The following is a 20,120-nucleotide window of genomic DNA, read 5'->3' as shown; positions in this document are numbered from 1 at the left end:
TGAGAAGCTGGGTTGCCACATCCAAATGTCCAAAGCTCGCTTACTCCAGAAAGGCCCAAAGGAAAATGATTAAAACAAAACAAAACAAAACAAAAACACCCTAAATTCTACTCCTGACATTGTTATTTCCTACATGCCCACTCGACCTCCTATGCTGCCTGTCTAAATTGTTGGTATTACTGGAGATTCAGATACTTTAGCTGGAAACCCTGGTGTCGTTTTTCATTCTTTTTCTCAATCCTCGCTCTCCCATGCATAAGTCTAAACAATAGCAGAGTTCTATCAGTTGTACCTGTGAAATGCCGAACAGTTTCAAACACTCTGCCCATGGCCTATTTATGCCTTTCTCATCTCCATCAGCATGCAGTGTTTGATGCCTCCCTCAGTCCATTCCTTCTCCCACGTTCATCTTTGCAAATACGGAGCCCATCACCCCAGCCCCAAGCTCAGAACCTTCAATGGCTCTCCACAGCCTGCACAACAAAATCCAGTGGGTGCTCGCCCTTTTGCCCCTATCTGTCCCATAAAGATAATAAATGATGATAATTAAGCACCCACACCGAGTTGGAAGATTCGGATACAGAATTTTCATGTCATCCTCGCTTAGCGAGGTAAATATTTCCTGTCCTCATCAGACTGATGGAAATGCTGAGCCTTACAGAGATTAAATCACTTTCCCAAGATCATTTACAGGCAGAGCAATAAGGACAGCTCAGGCTTGGCAGAACCCAAACCCACATTCTTCTCCGTGACACTGGACCTGCCCACCCTTCCCTATGTCTTTTTTCTGTTTTTATTCTGTTGTTTTTGTAATGCCGTCTTTTCTCGAGTTGTTTACCTTGCATGGGGTTGTCCTTCCTCTTTGCTTTCACCCAGCATGACTTAATTCTCATTTGAGGGCACAACCCAAAGGTTTCCTACACCAAGTCCCTCAGTCACAATTAAACATTTCCATAAAACATTTCAAACCTCTAAGACGGCATCGCTGGCAGCACTATATTTTAAATGCTCTGCCAGTTGGTGTCTCAGACAATTTTCTTTCTTAATTTTTTTGTTACCCTTAGATCTCCAGCACTGAACACAGCATTTAGTATCTAGTGGATATTAAACAACATTTGTTGTATTAAATTATGCATTCACTAAGTACGCAACGCCAGCAGCTCTCTATAGACCTCTCGTGCCTCTATGAAGAATAATTACACACAGATTGCATTTCACTTCCACAGTGATATCTTCCAAATTGTTTTCGATGGCACATTCGTGTAGTAAAGAAACAACGGGAATTCTACTTACGGTGCCAACCCCTTGTGCAAAATACGCAAAGGGTTCCTGAGAGCCCCACAGTGTTACAAAGTTTTAGGTTTCTTTACCGAGCGACCTTTTCAGAGTACTCAACATTATAACAGAAAACAGAATCTCCAAGAGGGAAATTCAGAATTCCCCAAATCTACCTGAATTTTAACTTTCCCTCCTCAGAGCACACACATGAATGGCTCACATGCCAGAGACTTCTGTGGTTTTATAAGTATCTCATTGAAATATACCAATCAACCTTAGGCTCACTGCATGCCACTGTATCTAGGGTTTTTCAGTGTGTGTACAGTAGAATCTTCTACTTAATTCAATCCTTTGCACTGAGAATTTTTTTAAAGAAAATTTCATCATGAATCCATATTGCTACTTTCCATTCAAATTCAGGACTACGGGTTTTTACTCAACTTTGACTCTCTTAATATCTCTGCCTTCTTTCGCTCATGAGGAAAATGCTGGTTCTTAGTAATACTGTTGTAATTATTCATTTTGTGACATACTATAGAGAAAACATTCTTAAAATAATAATCATGTCAAACAAATAGTGTAAAAAGCATAGAATGGCCTCATACATTGCGTATGTGTGTTTTTCAATCTTTGCCAGGGTATTTTGGGGATGTATTTTGAAAAATGGGAATGCTTTGTTAATGGGTAAATTCACACTTACTGGCAAATCCCTCTCTAAAGGAGTTTGCACCATTTTACTGTCCTGCCAACAATGGATGAGAATGTTTGTTTCCCTACAACTGCACCAAGAGAGTGTGTTGTCAACCTTGAATTCGCATCAATCAGATAGATGAGAAATGCTATTATGGTGATGTCTTTTGTTCACATTTTTCTTATTATGGCAGAAATTGAACTTCTTTGCATAGAAAAAGATGGAAGTTATTTTTCATTTTCTGTAAACTGTTCATAATCCAGCCACTTTTTACAAAAATGGTTTTGGCCATTTCCTTTTCCATTTTAAAAGCTCTTTATTAATTAGATGCATTAACTCTTTAAAGAACAAGTTGCACATCTTTTCCCCAGCTTGTCATTATTCTTTTACTATCTTTAGGCCATTTTGCCAAATAAAATTTTATTCATTTACTTTTTTATGACAAAATGTATCCATCTCTTCTTTATTACTTCTGGATTTTGAATCATGGTTAGAAAAAATGTTTCTCCACTTTAAGGATATAGAAGATCCCATCTATGTTTTCTTCTAGTACTTGTGTAATTTTACTTTTTAAAGTGAAATATTTGATCTGCTTGGAATATATTTTGGTGTACAGCATGAGGAATGAGCCAAAATTTTATGTTTTTTCATATAGTGATACAGTTGTCGTATTACATATGTAATAATTCATCCTTTCTCACTGACTTGGGGTGCTGCCTTTTACTATGTACTAAATACCCACATGTAATTGAGTCTACTTCAGGATTTTAAAATTCTGTGATTGATTATATTTACGCATCAATATCAGTTTCAAGTAGAAAGGCTTTGTAGCATATTTTAATAACTGGGAGAGTGAGCCCCTCTCTTGCCATAAGTACTGATCTTTTTTAGATTTTATTGGTTAATTTTATTTTCTTAAATGAACCTACCTTAGTGACCATTGTATGACTCCAGAAAAAGCTAAACAAACAACTTGATGGGCTATTTTTTGGGTTTCTGTTGCATTTAAAGATAAACTTACCTAGAATAGAAATCTTGATTAGGTTGAATCTTCCTGTGTCTTTTCAATTGCTCAAGTCTACTTTTGCTTCCTCTAATAAATGGTGCTTAAAGTTTTTCTCATTCAGGTTTTGAGTGTTTTTTGCAAAGTTAGCTAAGGTATTTCATTTATTTTTGCTATTATGAATATAAACATGGTGTTCTTTTTCATGTTTCTTCTCACTGGTGTTTGGTTGTGTATATAAAAGCTATTTTTTGTCATGTTGTGGCTGCTTTATTATTTTCCAACTTTCTATTATGAAAAATTTTAAACATAAAGCAAGGTTAAAAAAGAACTTTACAGTGAACCCAACAACTGGATTCTAACATTATCATTTCACTATATTTATTTTATAAGCCTGTTCATTTTTAATACTAATTTTATAACCTACTTCTTTATAAATGTCCTTATTTTTTATAGTACTTAGAAAAGGCAATCTTGGAGGCATTATGACTATTATAAAATATATACTATGAAATACATTCAGACTAATAATTCAGGAGACCAGTTTCGAGATTACATTAATAGAGACAATCACCCTGGAAAGAATGCCATGAAAAACAATTGTGCTATTTTATTTTATTTATTTATTTTTGAGACAGACTCTCACTTTGATGCCCAGACTAGAGTGCAGTGGCACGATTATAGCTCACTGCAGCCTCCAACTCCTGGGCTCAAACAATCCTCAGCCTCCAAAGTTGCTGAGACTACAGGCATGTGCCACCACAACTGGTTAATTTTTAAAATTTTTTTTTTGCAGAGATGGGGGTCACGCTGTGTTGCTTAGGCTGGTCTCAAAACTCCTGGCCTCAACAATCTTCCCACCCGTGTCTTCCAAAGCGCTAAGATTATAGGCGCGACTTACCATGCCTAGCCTGTTGCAATATTTTAAATAAGGAAATATTTTATGATTTGTGAAACATTGCAGGTTTTGATCCCTCTCTTGGAGAGTCGCCAGGTATGCTAACATATCATATTTATGGCTCTGAGAAGACTTACGGGTTAAATTTGTCTTTGGTGCTAATAGGACTTGGAAACACAGACTTCTATGGAGAGAATCATAAGTGGCAAGTTCGTTACAAAAAAGCACCTTAAATTTTATTTTCCCTGGTGTGGCAGACACAATCATTTGCCATCTTCAGAGTATGTGTCTATTTATATACCACTCTCGCTCCTCTTTCCTGAAATGAAATCTGATTCTGTTTAGACACTGGCAGTCAGCAAAGAGAGTGAGGATTTCTGGACCTTTCCCGATCCGCACTGAGTGGATCCTGACTTGTCTGAACCAATCCAATTTCCTCTGCGAGGACTGGGTTAGCCACAGGCATGGGAAACAAGTCTAGCCAATGAGATGTAAGGAAAGAATTTGCGGGGCAACACCTGAGAAACTGCACTTGCTCTTACAAAGAGATTGGTCGATTGCAAAGTCCCTCCACTCCCCCCACCTCCACACGCACCCTGAAATTGCCCCAGTCATTCTGTTATCCCCAAGGAAATCACACAGTGTTGAAGGATGGCAACAGAACACACACGTGGTAGAGACACGAAAATGCAACTCGAGCTGGGAGTTAGCCGAGCCTGAAATCACCCTACGTTGTTTTTTCCATGTGTCATATTAAATGCGTTAGTCACTCACTAAAGCTTGATACTCAATGTTTCCCTGGTTTATTTAACCGGAAAATACACTTCTTAACCATGTTCCCTTTACAGCATTCTAAAAGACTAGCATTAAACACACACACACTCTCTTTTTCTCTCTCGTTCAAACTGAAATGCAGTGTTAAGAAATATTTTCAACAATATAGCTTAGCTTGAAATAGATTTTCTTTTTTTCTTTTTCTTTTTCTTTTTTTTTTTTTTTTTGAGACAGAGTCTGATTTTGTTGCCCAGGCTAGAGTGAGTGCCGTGGCATCAGCCTAGCTCACAGCAACCTCAACCTCCTTGGTTCAAGCGATCCTCCTGCCTCAGCCTCCCAAGTAGCTGGGACTACAGGCATGCACCACCATGCCTGGCTAATTTTTTATATATATTTTTTTAGTTGTCCAACTAATTTCTTTCTATTCTTTTTTTAGTAGAGATGGGGTCTCGCTCTAGTTCATGCTGATCACGAACTCCTGAGCTCAAACAATCCTCCTGCCTCAGCCTCCCAGAGTGCTAGGATGACAGGCATGAGCCACCGCACCCAGCTGAAATAGATTTTTAAGAAAACATTTTCAATTAATTCCCAGTAACCAGCTGACTCTTTCAATCTTTTTGATTTAATGAGATGTTATAATATTCTTAACTCGGATGAAATTCATGCTTTTTAACATGTTTCCCAAGAAAGAGTCTGGGGTGTAGAAAAAATGAGAATTCTGAAGTGGTGTCTTTTATTTCTCCCCCATGCACAAGAAGCTTCTCTTTTCAAGTCTCCTGATTATCTGCTCCACTGTTACTTTGACCCCTACAGTCCAGTATTTATCTTTAAAAGGCACATTCTGTCCAGACGTGGTGGCTCACACCTGTCATCCTAGCACTCTGGGAGGCTGAGGCGGAAGAATCGCTCAAGGTCAGGAGTTTGAGACCAGCCTGAGCAAGAGCGAGGCCCCGTCTCTACTATACATATAAAGAAATTAGCTGGACAACTAAAAATAGATAGAAAAAATTAGCAGGGCATGGTGGCCCATGCCTGTAGTCCCAGGTACTCGGGAGGCTGAGGCAGGAGGATCACTTGAGCCCAGGAGTTTGAGGTTGCTATGAGCTAGGCTGATGCCACAGCACTCTAGCCTGGGCAACACAGTGAGACACTGTCATTCATTCATTCATTCATTCATAAATAAATAAATAAATAAATAGCACATTCTTTTAACCCTCTGTGGAATAAATTGTCAGTTGCACTACACGAGAATTATCCACAAACTCTTTCTCTAGCAGAATTTCTAACATTCATGCTGCCAGGGAGATCTTCTCCTTGAAATACTTGTTTAACTTGCCCATTTTAACCTACTGTTTCTTGGACTCTAAACCTTAGCTAAAATGTATAGCAAATTATTAGGACAAAAAAAAAAAAAAAAGACCGAGAAAATGAAAGAAATCATGCATTTGATATTATCCATATAAACGATCCTGTTTCAATGGGGAAACTATAAACAAAAGAAGACATGGGTGGGAGTAATGGGAAAAAAAAAAAAATCCACATCAGTGATATTTGCTAACACAGACTGAAACACACGGATACCAGAAAGGTCCAGAGGATTTGAACAACTGGCTCGACGCGCAGCCCATTTTTTTTTTTTTTTTTTTTTTTTAATGTAATCAAGATAGCAGCCCATGTTTTTAAGGGAGTGAATCGCTAAAATTTCTATTTTGATTTCAAATATTAATTTTAATGACTTAACTTTAGTGATTTGCTTTCAAAAGTCCTGTCTGAAGCTATGCATGTTTGAGCAGACGGTGCTTTGAAACCTGGCGGTGCACAGATCTATTTTATCAAACTGAAAGCCTCAAACTTAAAATTTCTTGAGGTTGAAGTCCTTAGTACTGTGCATCATTAACTTCAATATGAATGTTTGGATTTACTGTAAATGATAAACACTTTAATAAACAGGAAATCAATATTCTACAGAAGCTTTGAAAAGGGAGTCAGAATGTTTTTTTTTGTTTTTTTTTTGCTTTTGACAAAACTGCTATATTCCAGCTAAAGAGGATCCAAGAGCAGCAGGGTGGGTATCCTGGAGTGTTAGAAAATATTGCAGGATTCAAAAAATACCACAGTGACCCAGCAAGCCTTATGAATAAGTTGCTACAGTCCCTTCTATAATTTAAAGATAAATAAACAAATAGCCCTGTTGGCTGGGTATATTTTTCCCCTCATCGATATATGTGTTTCTCTTTATAAGATGACTACGAATGGACGATAAGATTCTGCGCTTATAGAAGTTTACTTTGGTGCTGTTTTTTATAGTGACCACATTTAGAGGCTCCCAGAAAAAAAAAAAAAAAAAAAAAAAAAAACACGGCCTTGCAAGAACTATCAGGAGAAGGGAAATCAGGAGGTCTGGATGGAGTCGGACAGTCTGCAGCGTGGCTGGGCCTCTATCTGTAGGTGAAGATAAGTGAGAATTGAATGGGATGAGCAACTCCCGAGAAGAGTGACGGGGTTCACAGTGGGCCCCAACACCGCTGGCAGCAGGTGTTTATTGCAGACTTTCTGTGCCCGCCGCGGAAGTACTCTTCATGGTTTGACGTTTGACCCTCGCGGCAGCCTCTTAGGGCAGGCGCCATTATTTTCTCCATTCGCCAGCCATTTCCTGCCTCTGTTTCCTTCCTCATTGCACATTACAGACAGCGAGCCAGATGGTTCCTTCTCTATCCACACAAGGAAAAGCGATGAACATGGGTTTCTTTTTTTCCGCTTGAATTCTTTCCAACATTAGTTTAGAGCAGGCGTCCTCAAACTACAGCCCGCAGGCCACATGCGGTGTTTTTCCCCGTTTGTATTTTTACTTCAAAATAAGGTATGTGTAATATGCATAGGAATTTGGTCATAGTTTTTTGTAAACTATAGTCCGGCCCTCCAATGGTCCGAGGGACAGTGATCTGGCCCCCTGTTTAAAAAGTTTGAGGACCCCTGACTTCGAGCCACAAGGAATCTCACAGTTCATGTTGGGCATGATGTTTATTTACATCCTCTTTTGCCCACTGAATGTTTCTGTAGAGTTTCCCACAAGCAAAGAAATGGATGGTTTTGGCAGCTACCCTTATATTCTTTCCTGACCTCTCCTTGGCTAGAAAAGTTAACACCCAGAACAACAAACAAAAGGCTGACAGAGGAACCGAGAGAACAAAGCAAAAAGTCCAGGTGACTTACCTACTGATCCTCCAACATAGATGACCAAAATCCGATTGCAACTGGACCATCAACACCCTACTGTTCTACATGGTGGAGCACTGAGTACTCGGTTATACATTCAAAAGAAATTCCAGCAAGGGAGAAAAACTATCTAGCTCAAAACTCTCTTTTCAGCTGGGTGCGGAGCTTCATGCCTGTCGTCATAGCACTCTGGGAGGCTGAGGCAAGAGGATTTCTCAAGGTCAGGAGTTCCAAACCAGCCTGAGAAAGAGTGAGACCCCTGTCTCTACTATAAATAGAAAAAAATTAATTGGCCAACTAAAAATATATACAAAAAAATTTATCCGGGCATGGTGGCACATGCCTGCAGTCCCAGCTATTCGGGAGGCTGAGGCAGGAGGATCGCTTGAGCCCAGGAGTTTGAGGTTGCTGTGAGCGAGGCTGATGCCACGGCACTCACTCTGGCCCAGGCAACACAGTGAGACTCTGTCTCAAAAAAACAAACAACTCCACATGCAACATCCTTCAACATTATCAGCATCTGAAAGACACATAGTCTTCATTTGGCTCTGCCTTAAAAACAACAACCACAACAAGAACAATAACAACAAAACAAAAAACCTCTTTGCTAAGCATTTTCCATCCAGAATGCTTCCTGGAGGGCTATCTCTTTTCTCTTAAAGCTGTTTTCTTCTGTAAGTCCACTTTTTATTTCTAGGTAAGTGCAGTTAGCAGTTAACCAGTCAGAGCACACTTGATCACCTGCCTGAGAAGCCACTGGCCACGACCCTGCTACCTGTGGGAGGAAAAGGATTCAGTGATACTGGAGGGCCACCCTCTGTAAAGCAGTACTGAGGGCAGAGAGACTTGAAATCCAGGCTTTGTTTAAAAGACTTACATGCAACGACTATATTTTAATGGAGAAAATGTCCTTCAAAGAGTCAGTATCTTAAAAGCGATGTGATGGCACTTCCATATCTCCTATAATCAACCCAACCACTGTAAAACTGTGAGGGGCTTGCAGGTTGGTGATGTAAGGGTTTTGGTGGTGGTGAAAAGAAAAGACAGAGAGAGAGAGGAGCCAAACAATGTGGCTTTACTGAGCACTCCTGGGCGAGGTTCGTGGGTCCCGAGAGAGAGAGGCCTGAGAAATCCCCCCCGTTTGAAAGAGGGGGAAGGCTTTTGTATCATTTTAAGTGGGCTGAGTACTTTTGGTGGGAAGAGCTGGGGTCACCTTTGGTGATCACTGAGAAATAGGAGGGGCTGATGGTATTTGTGGAATCCAGGAACCGAAAACTTTATCTGGGTGGACATCCAGATGTTGTTTGTTTTCAGCGGGGCCTGGCAGTTGTCCTTGGCAGGTCTGGTCTCGTGAGCCTTTTCTTTTTGATCTAGGGAGGGGAGGGGGGCCCCACCACCAGCCTTGCAGGTTTCAGAAAGACATGGGTTGAAATTCTGACCCTGAATGTGTTTTTTATCTGTGACTAAAGTCAAGTTATATAGCTTCTCTAAGCATGTTTCTTCTTCTATAAATAGTAGTCATCCAAAAAGAGAAACATTCCAATTCTCCGCATGGCTAGGTGCTATGAGGAACACTGTGTCACCTCCAATGTCCCCAAGCCCATAGTCAAAAGAAGACAACCCATATTAGGGCTGAAATTTATCTCCCCCTTGCTAGAAGTGATAGTTTAATCCTTGAACTTCATTTTGAAAGTTCACCTCAATCTTCTTAGGCTCAAATGACCACCTTCCTTCAGAACATTTTCAGTAAGAAATCCTTCACACCTCCCATTCAAGCTTTGCTGACCACGAACCACTGGACAAGCCTCTCTGATCCTTCATTTGCCAAGTTTTCACCCCAATATACCACCTTCTCTCTTGTTCAACCACCAGCTCCCTTCTGCCTTCACGAATCCTTCCACTGTACTCTCTGGAACTCCTGATCCACCTGGAGCATCCTCAGGACAACCTTATCCCAGTTTTCAAATATTCCCTTCACCAAAACCTGGATGGGTGCTGGGAACTCGACTGCTCCTAGGGCTCTATCAGAGGGGAGTTTCCCCTTGCCCAGCCCACGAATCCAGTGCTCTTCTTACTCCCCATTGCCACTTACTGCCTCTGATTTATCTCTACCCTTCTTGAAAAACAACAACAAACAAACAATCCCTGTTCCTTTGAGTCTTATGCCCCCGTGAGTCTTGCCTTGTTTGTCAAGAACTGTGAAGGGTCTGACATACCACATCTGCAAACCTCCCCCAAAATAAGACAAGGTCTTCTATTTGTTTTTCCTCAAGAAGACACCCTAGGGCTTATTTTCAGGGGATGTGTTTTTTTTTTTAAGTACAGTACAACCATCTACACTGATTCAAATAGAGTGAAGTCGTCTTCTTCTGGAACATCCTCCCCACTCTCCAAACCCAGAATCCCATCTGAATGTCTTGCGACTCTGTTTCCTTTGGGACCATCAGCCCCGATCTCTCCTGTCGAGCCATAGAGCTGTCACGGGGTGGATGAGAAGGGCTGCTCGTGTTCTTTCCCGCTCTGGGACGACACGCATGGGTTGTGCAGATGCGCTGTGCAGCCACGCCCGTCACTAGGGCTGATTTTCGGGGTAGGGCTTCTATTGCGCCAATGCTCAGAAATCCTGCTAGGGCTTATTTTCGAGGAAACACGGTAGTAGCCAGAGCATTTCCTGACTCTGGTTCCCTGAGCCCTACCAATTCCCACAGGGCGACAGGAAAAGGTCAAGTGACACCATACACTGTGTTACAGGAGAGGAAGCCTGGGCTTAGGGAGCCTGACCTCTGACCCTGGAGAGCGTGACTTTTGCATGGTCAGCCTAAAGCACAGCTGATCTTTGCTCTGTAGGGAGACAGCATCTCCATCGTCCAAAGTTATCTGCTACACAAACATCCTTGAAAAGATGGTCTGGAACAAAAGCAGTCACCGTCTATTGTCTACACTCAGAAGATGTGCAGAATCACGACAGACACGTGGACAATTTTCTTCCAGCAGCGTTGGGGGCTCCTAATACACTATCAACCTCAGGGTTTAGGGTCTGTATTTCCTTTCTCCTCATGCTCACTCCTTCCCAGCAACCTCATTCATTCTAACGTGAGGCCCAGACTTCACAGGTGCTCACTATAAGCATGTGACAAAACTGCACTTGTTCCGCCAAAATCTATAAAAAGTTAAAAAAAAAAAATAAAACCTATCACTTGTTCCCCATTTTGCTTGCTTAAAATTCAGAACTTTAACAAAGTCTTGTAAGGCTCAGGATGACCCGAATTCCTTTAGTGACATCTTAGAACTCACTTTCCTTTTCATTATATTCCACATTCACTGACCTTTTTCTGTTTTGTTTTGTTTTTTTTTTAATAACTTCCAAGCATTTTTCAATTCCCTGTCTCTTCTGTTTGAAAAAACCCTCCCTTCTTCCTAATTGCTATTCTCAAGTTTTAGCTTAAATGTTATTTCATTAAAGAGGCCTCCACTGACTCTCAATGTTTGGTCTCTCTGAGCAGTTTCCCTACTTGTTCTTAGCACAGAATTAGGCTATTCAAAGACATAAATAATTAAATAATTACATCACGATTGTTGAGAAAGAAAGGAAGAATGAGAGAGAGAAAGGGAAGAAAGGGGCCGGGCGAGGTGGCTCATGCCTGTCATCCTAGCACTCTGGGAGGCCGAGGCGGGCAGATTGCTCCAGGCCGGGAGTTTGAAACCAGCCTGAGCAAGAGCAAGACCCCGTCTCTACTATAAATAGAAAGAAATTAATTGGCCAACTGAAAATATATAGAAAAAGTTAGCCGGGCATGGTGGCGCATGCCTGTAATCCCAGCTACTCGGGAGGCTGAGGCATGAGGATCGCTTGAGCCCAGGAGTTTGAGGTTGCTGTGAGCTAGGCTGACGCCATGGCACTCACTCTAGACTGGACAACAAAGAGAGACTCTGTCTAAAAAAAAAAGAAAAAAAAAAAAAGAAAAGGAAGGAAGGCAGGGAGGAAAAAAGGAGAAAAGGAAGAGAAAGAAAAGGAAAGAGAAAGAAAATGAAATGATGAGAGGAAGATAGGCAGACACGAATCAGCTAATAAGTAAGAACATAAGGCCAGGCAAGATGTGATTTAGAAAGCAACAATGATGTAGAGAATAAACATCATGGGTTTGGAGATGAAGACGACTACAAACTGACACAGTCAATTAATCCAGGGGCTGAGGCTGGAGGCAGCAACCCTACTGAGGATGGCTGGAAAACGGAGGCAGGTGGTGAGGCCGTCTCGGACCGCAGGGGTAGCAGTGAGGATTATCTGCTTCCCTCGGGGTCCAGCACAATAAATGTTTGATTTGTGAGAGTTTTTAAGAATAGAAGACACTAAGTAGGACTTGGGAACAGAGTGAATATGAGACGGAAGTGAATAAAGAAAGGAAGAGAGAGAAGTGGGGCACAGACAGTTTTTAAAACCTGTGAAGAGAAGGCATCAGATTCAGGACTTTAAAATTGGCCTCATTTAACTTATACAACAGTCCTATAAAATAGATTGCATTACCTTAATTTTTAAATTAGGAAATAAACACTTAAGGTAGAAGAGAAGAGCTCTGAGTAGTTAGAGAGTTAGCCCCAAATCTTGGCTCTGCCTCTTATTAGCTGCATAGCTAGATACATTCTGGAAGGAAATAAAAATTAGTAATAAAAATTATTGGTTGATAGAAAAAAGGAAATAATAGTTGTAAAGAATATCCTTGTACTTGGTGTCTTTTGTGTCCAATGAAGCCATTAAATAAAGCAACAAAGCAAATAACACAGAAAAATGTTGGAATAATAATAAGGTGTGAGGCCAGACCACAGAATCCAAAGTCAACAGAGCAACTGGAAATGTAGGACATATCTCTATAAGCAAGGAAGCCACAGAGAAGGTGAGCCCCATCTCTGTCCAAATACCTGACCGACTGCACGGTTCACAGGTACAGAGGAGATCTACACAAGACAAGGCTAAGAAGCCAAAGTGGGAAATGATGAGTAGGGCAGATATAAAAGTAGCTACATACTGTAGAAGAGAAAAGTTTGCAGTTCTATTCTAGGTAACTTAACTATCTAGTAGAAAACATAAAAATCTTTAGAAGAAAATGACTGAATTCAGAGTTGTTTTAGCCACATTCCATAAATTTAGATAATGAAACTAGAAAAATTTGTAGCATTTGATGTTATATAAAACGAAGGCCTCAGATCATGAAAAAAATGAAGGCCTCAAATCAATGAGCTAAGCCAGGGATAGATGACGTATGACCCATGTGTCATGTTTTTGTATGTCCCACAAACTAAGGATGGTTTTTAAAGTTTAAAAACATGGCTAAAAAAAATCAAAAGGAAAGACTATAAGACAAAGGGTGTATATGACTCCAATCCTAAAATAAAAAGCGTGCTGAACCCTGATCTAAACCTCTTCTTAAATGCCTAGAAAAGAAGAGAAAGAAGGAAATGAAGGTAAGAGCAGAAATAGATGAAGTAGAAAATAATAGAAATGATAAAGGAAATAAAAGTTATTTTTTAAGATTAATGAAATTGCTAAATCTCTAGACAAACTAACCAGAAAATAAAGAAAGAAAATACAGGCATCAAGGAAGAGACATTACTACAGATGCTACAGATACTGAACAAATATTAAAAGATATTACTATTATGAACTCTTTGCCAATAAATTAAAAAATGTGGGTAAAATGGATAAAATTATTGAGAGACATAAGCTACCAAACTCATTCAAGAACAAATACACTCCAGGCTAAGATGACTACTCTTGTGCATTCTACTAAATATTTCAACAATATACAATATTACTAACTCTTCACAAACTCTTCCAGAGAATAGAAGAGATGGGGACCTTTTTCAACTTATTTTTTGAGGTCAGCATTAATCTGATGCCAATACCAGAAAAATACACTATAAGAGATGAAAATTATAAAATGATGACCATCATGAAAGTAGATATAAAACTCCTTAACAAAATTTTATCCAATAAATACAGCATTATCTAAAAAATAATTCAACATGATCAAGTATCATTTATCCTAGGACTGCAAGCTTGACTTAATATTTGAAAATAAATCAATATAATTAACTAAAAAATAAAAATTACATGATCATCTCAATAGATACAAACATATCCTTTGACAGAATTCATCCATTCATAACAAAACTCAGCAAACTAAAAATAGAGAGGAACTTCTGTAATGTTATAGAGAATATCCACAAACAATTATAAAAACTCAACAACTATGATCATATTAATTGGTGCAAGACTGACTTACTCAAAGACTGTGAACAAGGTAAATTATTCTCATTATTATTTCTACTCAATATTGCACTGGGGGTCCCAAGCAGTGTAATAAAGCAAGAAAAATAAACAAAATGCCTTGAGATTAGAAAGCATTATGTCACAGATCCTCAGATGATCATCCATATAAAAAATTGTAAGAAAGCTACAAAGGAGCTACTATAATAAATGCATGCAGAAAATTTGTAGTGTTCAAGATCTATATACAGAAGTTAATATTATTTCAGTATGGTAGCATTAAAAATTGGAAAAAATTACAGAAGCTATTTTATAGTAGCAACATGAAAGGTAGGGTTAGATTTAACAAAAAGCACATACAAATTCTAAGCAATAAAAATAATAAAGTATGAGAGAAATTAAAGACAACTTAAAGAGAGGTATATGATGTTCATGTGTTGAAAGACAATATTATTAAGATGTCCGTTGTATTCAATTGATCTACAGATTAGACAAAATTGAAATAAGTATCTGGGCTTATCTCATTTGGATGTGCACTCAAAATGCACAGATGAGACATGATGAGAACATTTTCATTATTATACGGACAGGATTCTATTTTTGATCCAATTTTTGATAAGCCTTATAAGGATGTTCAACATTCCTTAGGGGAGATAGCTCAGTTATTTCAATGAATTTGGCATGGATATCTTTTATCTAGAATCCTGGTGAAAAAATATGCTCATCTGAAGACATTTGAAAATATACTTGAACCACCACCCATAATGTTACTAATGCCTTGTTAACTTTCATGGCATCACTCATATTATTTTTCATCATATAACCACTCTTACTGAAACAAAATAAGGGAATAAGACTGGATGCACTGGTCCTACTACATACCTTTCCACCTAAAAACTATTCCCTAATACAATAAAATGACAGAACAGATTACTGAAGACTAAGTTACTGTGCGGGCTGGTAGACAATGCATTGCAAGGTAGGGATGGTATCCTACAATACTAGGTATATGCTGCTAACCAGAAACATACATACTGTTGTTCTTACATCAGGATACTGAGGTCTTAGAAGAAGGAGTGGAAGTGAAAACAGGCTCATCGTTATTACACCAAATGACTTACTTGCATACATCATGTTTCCCATGGTTGCACATTTGATCTCTGCCTTCTTAGAGGTCTTGATTCTCAAGACAAGCACGTTTGCACCAGGGCACACAAAAGTGCTTCCAGTGAACTGAATTGAGACTGCCACTGAGCCACTGTTCAATATTGTCTTTAATATTGTGCATTTTCTCCATCATTGAGTCCAGTGGAAAGTTTCTCTCTTCCCCCTCTTTTCTCTATTTTCCTTCTCTCTCTTTTTCTTTTCTTTTCTTCCTTCCTTTCCTTCCTTTCTTTCTTGTGGTTTGCATATCTTATGTTTCCTTGATCTATGAATTATTTTCTTTCTTCAGCTCTGAAAAGTCCTCAGCCATCATTTCTTCATAAATTCCCTCTTCTTCATTCTTATTATTCACTTCTTCTGGGATTCAGTACTGATTAATGCTATATTAACACTCTTATCCTCTAAATGCTTCAGTATTTGCTATCCTTTATTGTCCTGTGCTGTGTGTGTGTGTGTGTTTTATCAGATCTACATTCTAGTTCACATGTTCTCTCTTTGGCTATGTCCAAATCTACTTTTTAATCCATCCATAGACTGTTTTGTCATTTGTAACAGCCTTTTATTGATTGCACATTTCGGGGGATTCCACATTTATTCCTCTAAATATTTTATACATGATCTTATTCTAAATATATTATTTCTCATAATTTTTTAAAGCTAGATGACTTGCTGGATTTACATATATTATCTTTGTTTCTGTTGTCTTTCAGGCGTAGTGCATGTTTTTTTTCCCTTGGTGTCTTGTCAGCTTTGATTATGAGCTAATAATGGTTGATTAATTTTAATTTCAATTTTTTGGACTCCTGGGGACAAAATAATATACACTTCTCTTCAAGATGATGTTTTCTAGAAGACAGAAGGCAAATCCTTCCTGGTTACTGTTTTTTTTGTTTTTTTTTTTTTTTTTTTGAGACGGAATCTCACTTTGTTGCCCAGGCTAGAGTGAGTGCCATGGTGTCAGCCTAGCTCACAGCAACCTCAATCTCCTGGGCTCAAGCGATCCTCCTGCCTCAGCCTCCCGAGTAGCTGGGACTATGGCACACGCCACCATGCCTGGCTAATTTTTTTCTATATATTTTTAGTTGGCCAATCAATTTCTTTCTATTTTTAGTAGAGACAGGGTCTCACTCTTGCTCAGGCTGGTCTCCAACTCCTGACCTTGAGCGGTCCTCCCGCCTCGGCCTCCCAGAGAGCTAGGATGACAGGCGTGAGTCACCGCGCCAGGCCCTGGTTACTACTTTAATTCTCTTATAGCAGTTCTAGCTTTATGCTGGAATCTCAGATTTAAAACTCTACCCTGAGGCTTGATCAGAGCCTTTTGGAGTATCTGGAGGCCACACTCTTGCTCAAAGTCAAGCCAATCCCCTAAACCAGCTTTATAGCCCATGAGGCTTCTTCTCAGGACTAGGGAAGAATAAAAGCATTGTGTCAGGGATTTAAACCTTAATGGTTTGCACTTAAATACTTCTTCCTTTCTCTATAAAGGAAGGTTTATACCTTGATCCAAATACATCTGGCATTTCTCACATAACTACCAAGGTCAAGTCGTGCGATATTCACGGAGAGGACTACAATGAACAACAGAAATGTTAACATTCATGCATATTTTTCTACATTCTAAAAATGACTCTAAGCAGTTTACGTGCATTCTCTTATTTAATTCTAGTGATCACTCAATGAAGTATGTGCTGTTATTCATATGGATATTTTGCAAGTAAAGAAACTGAGGCTTAAACAGCTTACCCAAAGTTACACAGATAACAAGTAGCTAGTCAAGTTGTCAAACTCCAGCTGTTTGACTCGCAATCCAAGGTGTGAATATTTTTTAATGGAAGCATATTTTGCATATAGTGAAATGCCAGGTCGTAAGTGAATTGCTTAACTAGTTTTGGCAAACACATATCAACATGCAGAACATTTTCATACCTCCAGAAACTTTTTCTTGTGCCTGTTTATAGTCAACCCTTCTCCTCCTACTGGGAAGGAACCATTGATCTGCAATCTAGCATCATAAATCAGTTTTGCCTATTCAAGAATTTCAAATAAATAAGATGATAGAATATGTGCTCAGGGGGAGGGTCTGGCTTCTCTCATTTAGACTAAAAATGTTGAGATTTATCCATTTTGTTTCATGCATCAACAATGCATTCCTTTTTTCTTTATTAAGTATCATTCTAGTGCATGGATATACTAGAGTTTGATTATCAATTTTTCTTCTGATGGACATCTGGGCTGTTTCCAGCTTGGTGCTTGTCAACATGAGCAGATAACTAAAATGTGGTATATGCTCACAGTGGAATATTACTCAATCCTAAGAAATGACAGTGAGCTAGCACCGTTTATGCTATCCTGGGTTAAACTTAAGCCCGTAATACAAAGCGAGACGACACAAGATCTGGAAAGTTGGCTACATATCTACTCGCCATCAAATGGGTACTGACTGACTAAAACTATGGTGCTCAAAAAACGGTAGTGTTCAACAGGGATTTGTGGGGGGCAGACCCACATCCTAAGGATGTGGCGAGCATTGGAGCATTGTGGGGGGGAGGGATCACCTCTATCCCTTTTTAGGGAGAGGCAAAGATATACACTGTAACCAAAATGCCTAAAAAAAATAATAAATCTGTTACCAGGAGGTGGGCAGGTGGAAGGGGGAGGGGGGGAAGGGTGTGGACTTACACAGTGGGTACGGTGCGCACCACCTGGAGGCTGGGCACGCCAAAGCTCTGGCATAGCGGGGTGGGGGAGGGGGGTAGGGACAAGATATGTAACCCTAGCAATAATTGTACCCCCATAATATGAGGTAGTAAAAAAAAAGAAGTAGGAAGGGTGTGGAATCTCACCCTGCATGTAACTGGTTAGGCTTTCTTGGTTTCTTGAGTGCTGGGTAAAGATGTTGGGGGCTGCACCAGAGCCAGGCACAGCGAGCAGCACAGTCCTTTTGTTCACTCTGGGTCCCTTCTCGCCACCCCATCAAGTCCCATGCGGGTGAGGCAGAGTGGCCCACAGAGGTGCAGAAAACACAGCGGGTTTGTGTGACAGCTGTCAAACTCTGAGCTTCAGGAACCTCAATCTTTTAGAAAGGACCTCCAGCAAAGCCACCTGGCCTTTACTTGAGAGAGAGATTATTTATTTATTTATTTATTTATTTATTTATTTATTTATTTATTTTTGAGACAGAGTCTCACTCTGTTGCCCAGGCTAGAGTGAGTGCCGTGGCATCAGCCTAGCTCACAGCAACCCCAAACTCCTGGGCTCAAGCGATCCTCCTGCCTCAGCCTCCCGAGTACCTGGGACTACAGGAATGTGCCACCATGCCCAGCTAATGTTTTTTCTCTATATTTTTAGTTGACCAATTAATTTCTTTTTTTTTCTTTCTTTTTTTTTTTTAGTGGTGACAGGGTCTCACTCTTGAGCGATCCTCCTGCCTCAGACTCCCACAGTGCTAGGATAACAGGCATGAGCCACCATGCCCGGCCTGAGATACTGTCTTTAATGGCCGTAAACAAACTTCTCTAGGCTCTATAGGCATGCCCTGTGTCTCTTCCAAGGATATTTGCAACAGAAACATTATGAAAAGATAATCAGGGCCTCTGCTTGCAAGATTAGTAGAAACAAGAGGGACCAATGGGGGACTGTCCCCTCAAGAGGACTACTATGAACAAAGCTGCTATACATATCCGTGCACAAGAGTCTTGCGGCCGTATGTTCCCATTTCTCTTGGACAAATGCTTAGGAGTACAGCTGTATACCACAGGGTCACATGTGTGTTAGACTTTCGAAGAAGTGGTCCAAAGCAGTTACACGCTTTACATTCTAACAGCAGTGCATGAAAGTGCTGGCTTCTCCATGCCTTCTTTGATGTTATCCATCTTTTCATTTTATCCATGTGGAGTAGAATCCCGTTATGGTTTAATTTGCATGTCTCTGGTGAATGATGATGGGCATTTTTTTTTGCATGTGCCTACTGGCTAAATGTATCAGATCTAATACCCTCCCTTGCATATTCAAACCTCAATTTAGAAACTAAATTTACAGGTTCTGTAAGTTTTCTACTACAGGAGCTCAACAGTCCAAGAGATGACAGGTTAATGCCTGACTGCTTGTCAAAAATGATTAATACATATTAAAAATTATATTGGCTGAAACCATTATACTTTATAAGACCATAACTACCTCCCAGTAAGTTTTCTTGTTTATTTATTTGTTTTTTTGTTTGAGACAGGGTCTTGCTACGTTGCCCAGGCTGCTCTTAAACTTCTGGACTCAAGCAATTCTTCCACCTCATCCTCCTGAGTAGCTGGGACTACAGGCACGTGCCACTGTACCCAGATAACTACTTCCAAGTTACAAACTGCCGCTAATTCTTTTTTTTTATATAATAAGTATTTTAGGGAACCAGTTAAGGTATAAGTTTTCTTTTGTGGCTTCCAAATGAGCAAAAGGAAACAGTTTTATAAGATACTTAAATCATATTTTCTTAAGGGCTTAAACACTTTACCCAAGAAAAGTTAGGCAGTTTTTGTTTTGTTTTTTAAAATATGAGGTTAACCCTTTCATGACAGGGAGATACCATTTCCAAGAATCATTGTTTACAAGAGCAAAGCAAAACACGTCGGTTCAAATCTCAGCTCTGCCTGATGCTTTCCAAGTGACGCTGGGCAAGACATTTAATGAACCTCTAAGAAATCTGCTTTTATCTTTCTCTTCAGTAGATTGTAAATATCACCAGCTCTGCTAACTGCACTATGTTTTAGAGATGCTCAAATGACACAGGGGTATTAAAACAATTTAAGGACTCTAAAGTGTCTCTCATAAAAAGGATAAATCA

The 20,120-nt window shown here is 39.7% G+C and overlaps 1 protein-coding gene across 7 annotated transcripts in view; it reads right to left on the bottom strand.

The window, feature by feature from the left end:
- The window catches only part of GRM7 (glutamate metabotropic receptor 7), a 794,973-nt gene that overhangs the window by 262,248 nt on the left and 512,605 nt on the right, over window positions 1-20,120 (bottom strand). The window lies entirely within an intron of this gene.

This window comes from Microcebus murinus, chromosome 28 (assembly GCF_040939455.1).
Source record: "Microcebus murinus isolate Inina chromosome 28, M.murinus_Inina_mat1.0, whole genome shotgun sequence".
Taxonomy (NCBI): Eukaryota; Metazoa; Chordata; class Mammalia; order Primates; family Cheirogaleidae; genus Microcebus; species Microcebus murinus.
Note: the sequence above shows the minus strand (reverse complement) of the source record. Positions and strands in the feature narration are given on the sequence as shown.